The 4,361-nt window shown below is 39.0% G+C and overlaps 1 long non-coding RNA gene across 1 annotated transcript; it reads right to left on the bottom strand.

Moving 5' to 3' along the window:
* Positions 1 to 255: 255 nt before the first annotated feature.
* On the bottom strand, positions 256 to 3,942 carry LOC308685117. The gene is made up of 4 exons (XR_014029429.1): positions 3,838 to 3,942; positions 3,286 to 3,757; positions 1,428 to 3,190; positions 256 to 1,330 (listed from the first exon to the last, which is right to left on the bottom strand). It is a non-coding gene; the product is annotated as an uncharacterized lncRNA (long non-coding RNA).
* Between the last annotated feature and the right edge of the window lie 419 nt (positions 3,943 to 4,361).

Here is a 4,361-nt window from a genome sequence, read left to right on the forward strand (position 1 = left end):
TAGTTTTACTGGCCACCTTGCTATTTTATAGTTGTATCAGGTAGCTACCAGGGCTGTAACAATATGCAATATGATATGAAACCGAAATCACGACGACACTCAGATCGACGAACTGCGTGTCCATTACAGATTTGCGCAAAACTTTAGCGATTTTTTATAAATGCCGACAAAAAACTATTTCGAAATGACGGTGTTTCCATTAATACCACTTTATAAATAGATAAAACAGTAATGTCAGTGTAGCCAGTTGATTTTGGACATCTGAGTTTAATTTATATGTTTTCATGTATAATGAGAACTGTTCTATAAGTGAGTTAACTTCAGCAAAACTTGAATAAAATTTATTTCTATTTCCAATGGTTCTGATCTGAGTTCCAGTCAGCTGTTGTAGGTGAATCTTAATTATAGGGACACCATAGGAAGATACATTGCAACGGTAGTTTTTTTTTTTTACATTTATTTATTTGTATCATAATCACTGCATTTATGGTTTTAGAACATTATATTAAGAATTTCTATCATAATGTGCATCAGTGTGATTAGTACATTTTCCTTAAAAATGGTGCTTTTAACCATTTTCATTTTAGCGTCTCGTTCGTACATGTGTCTTTCTATGCAGGGATGAGAGAGTAGGCCTTCTGATGTGAAGTGTGAAATTTCTCTTTCTAGATGCTCGTTGAAGTGCAGGAAAACTCTCTCGCTGACAGATAGGGAACTCAGTAATATCAAGATGTGAAGGATGGAAGTGCAATTATTACATTGTAGCAGCTTTACAAGAACAAGAAGTTTTACAAGAACAAGCACCACTCACATTTTCTCCACATTTTCGTCCAGTTTAGTAAGAGATATAAGATTATGTGTTTACTTAGTAGATCATAATAAATGAATAAAGTCTGTGAAAGGTTTGATATTGTGTAGTTTGTGATCCTCCATCAGCAGCTGCAGTTTCTCTCAGCTGTATCAGTGCAGTCACTGTGACGTCTGACTGACAGGGGTTTTTGTACGACTCTTTATCACTGTGTGAACACTCCTTTACTGTTGATCCAGTGTTCACTCTGACAGTAATAATCTCCTGTATCTTCAGTCTGAACTCCACTGATGGTCAGAGTAAAATCACTGCCAGATCCACTGCCACTGAATCTAGATGGAGTTCCAGTATAACGGTTGCTTATCCTATAAATCAGGAGTTTAGGAGCTTCTCCAGGTTTCTGCTGATACCAGGCTAAGTAGCTGCTGTATATTCCTACATCTATATTACACTCTATTGTTGCTGTTTGACTCTGTTGGACAGTTTTAACTTCAGGTTGAGTCAGAGTCACTCCTCTGGATTCTGAAGAAGAGAAAAGAAAAACTATTAGTGTTTAAATCTACTATCATCATATACTTTTACAAAAACAGCAAAACCAGAGTCAGTTTTTACATCTTACCTTGAATAAACAGTGCAATGGTCCAGATGTAGATGTTGATTTTGTTCATTGTTGTAGTTTAGTCTTGTGTGATGATGAAGATTGTGTTCTGTTCTGCTCTCAGTCATGAAGTGTTAAACTCACAGCACTATAAACACTCTCAGAGCACTGAAGCATGTGCTGACAATGCAAAGAAGTGGGCAGGATTTACAACAGCTTGTGCTGATAACAAACTCATAAACTCTCTTCAAAGATTTAACTTTCAGAATAATGTTATTGAACCATTTAGTGATTAATTGCACATATTTATTAATTGTGAAATATTTTTGTTTATGTTTGTCAGGCTGATAAGACACTAGGTTTTGTCTGGAGAATCATGAATGTAGATCATTTTAAACATATGTCATACGCAGCAGTTTATCTGAGTACAGTTCTGTGCTACACCTTTACAAGCATGTTAACAATGAGAAATCAAGAACTATATATTTAGAGTAATAATTAAAAAAGTCCATTATGGTCTTTGGAATCAGTGTTGACCTTGCTATCTGGGAAATATTTTCATGATGTCTTTTTTCCCACATTTTTCACATGCATGAAGTTCATCAGGACTCATAATCAGATCATTATACACTCACCCAAAGGATTATTAGGAACACCTGTTCAATTTCTCATTAATGCAATTATCTAATCAACCAATCACATGGCAGTTGCTTCAATGCATTTAGGGGTGTGGTCCTGGTCAAGACAATCTCCTGAACTCCAAACTGAATGTCAGAATGGGAAAGAAAGGTGATTTAAGCAATTTTGAGCGTGGCATGGTTGTTGGTGCCAGACGGGCCGGTCTGAGTATTTCACAATCTGCTCAGTTACTGGGATTTTCACGCACAACCATTTCTAGGGTTTACAAAGAATGGTGTGAGAAGGGAAAAACATCCAGTATGTGGCAGTCCTGTGGGCGAAAATGCCTTGTTGATGCTAGAGGTCAGAGGAGAATGGGCCAACTGATTCAAGGTGATAGAAGAGCAACTTTGACTGAAATAACCACTTGTTACAACCGAGGTATGCAACAAAGCATTTGTGGAGCCACAACACGCACAACCTTGAGGCGGATGGGCTACAACAGCAGAAGACCCCACCGGGTACCACTCATCTCCACTACAAATAGGAAAAAGAGGCTATAATTTGCACGAGCTCACCAAAATTGGACAGTTGAAGACTGGAAAAATGTTGCCTGGTCTGATGAGTCTCGATTTCTGTTGAGACACTCAGATGGTAGAGTCAGAATTTGGCGTAAACAGAATGAGAACATGGATCCATCATGCCTTGTTACCACTGTGCAGGCTGGTGGTGGTGGTGTAATGGTGTGGGGGATGTTTTCTTGGCACACTTTAGGCCCCTTAGTGCCAATTGGGCATCGTTTAAATGCCACGGCCTACCTGAGCATTGTTTCTGACCATGTCCATCCCTTTATGACCACCATGTACCCATACTCTGATGGCTACTTCCAGCAGGATAATGCACCATGTCACAAAGCTCGAATCATTTCAAATTGGTTTCTTGAACATGACAATGAGTTCACTGTACTAAAATGGCCCCCACAGTCACCAGATCTCAACCCAATAGAGCATCTTTGGGATGTGGTGGAACGGGAGCTTCGTGCCCTGGATGTGCATCCCACAAATCTCCATCAACTGCAAGATGCTATCCTATCAATATGGGCCAACATTTCTAAAGAATGCTTTCAGCACCTTGTTGAATCAATGCCACGTAGAATTAAGGCAGTTCTGAAGGCGAAAGGGGGTCAAACACAGTATTAGTATGGTGTTCCTAATAATCCTTTAGGTGAGTGTATATTCTATATGTAGATATGTTTACTTACATCATCATAAATAAAGTCTGTGAAAGGTTTGATATTGTGTAGTTTGTGATCCTCCATCAGCAGCTGCAGTTTCTCTCAGCTGTATCAGTGCAGTCACTGTGACGTCTGACTGACAGAGGTTTTTGTACGACTCTTTATCACTGTGTGAACACATTTCCGCTACCACTGATATAGTGAAAACTCTGACAGTAATAATCTCCTGTATCTTCAGTCTGGACTCCACTGATGGTCAGAGTAAAATCACTGCCAGATCCACTGCCACTGAATCTAGATGGAGTTCCAGTATTACGGGTTGCTGCATAATATATGAGGAGTTTAGGAGCTTCTCCAGGTTTCTGTGAGTACCAGGCTAAGTAGTTTTTCCACACACCATACACATCACTGCTGGTTTTACAGTTTATTCTGACTTCTTCTCCTGGTTGAACTGCTGGTATTGATGGACTCTGAGTTACAGTGATCTGTCCTCTACACTCTGAAAGAAAACACAAACAAAAATGATTAATATATTTTAAGATAATTAATAATAATTATTGTAAATTGCATTGCACAAACCTTGAGCAAACAGTGCAATGGTCCAGATGAAGATGTTGATTGTGTTCATTGCTGTAGTTTAGTCTTGTGTGATGATGAAGAGTGTGTTCTGTTCTGCTCTCAGTCATGAAGTGTTAAACTCACAGCACTATAAACACTCTCAGAGCACTGAAGCATGTGCTGACAATGCAAAGAAGTGGGCAGGATTTACAACAGCTTGTGCTGATAACAAACTAATATTCACTAGAGTTACAGAATCATGACTTTATTTTGTATTTTTATTGTGACTCCTGAGACACTGAGGATGTGCAGATGAACATCCATCTCTGTGTCCATATTCAGTCATGTGACCATCATCACTGCTACACTTCCACTAGATGAACCGCCATCACTAAAGTAAGATCATGAATCATGAGTCTGTTCAGAAAGTATCAGGACTGATTGTGAATCTCTAATCAGAGTTCATGGTGTCACTCCATCTATCATGAAGCCTCATGTGTGTCTGAAATCATCAAATGGAGAAGAAACAGGCTGTTAAAGATGGA

This window comes from Scardinius erythrophthalmus (assembly GCF_964197995.2).
Source record: "Scardinius erythrophthalmus genome assembly, chromosome: 24".
Lineage (NCBI taxonomy): Eukaryota > Metazoa > Chordata > Actinopteri > Cypriniformes > Leuciscidae > Scardinius > Scardinius erythrophthalmus.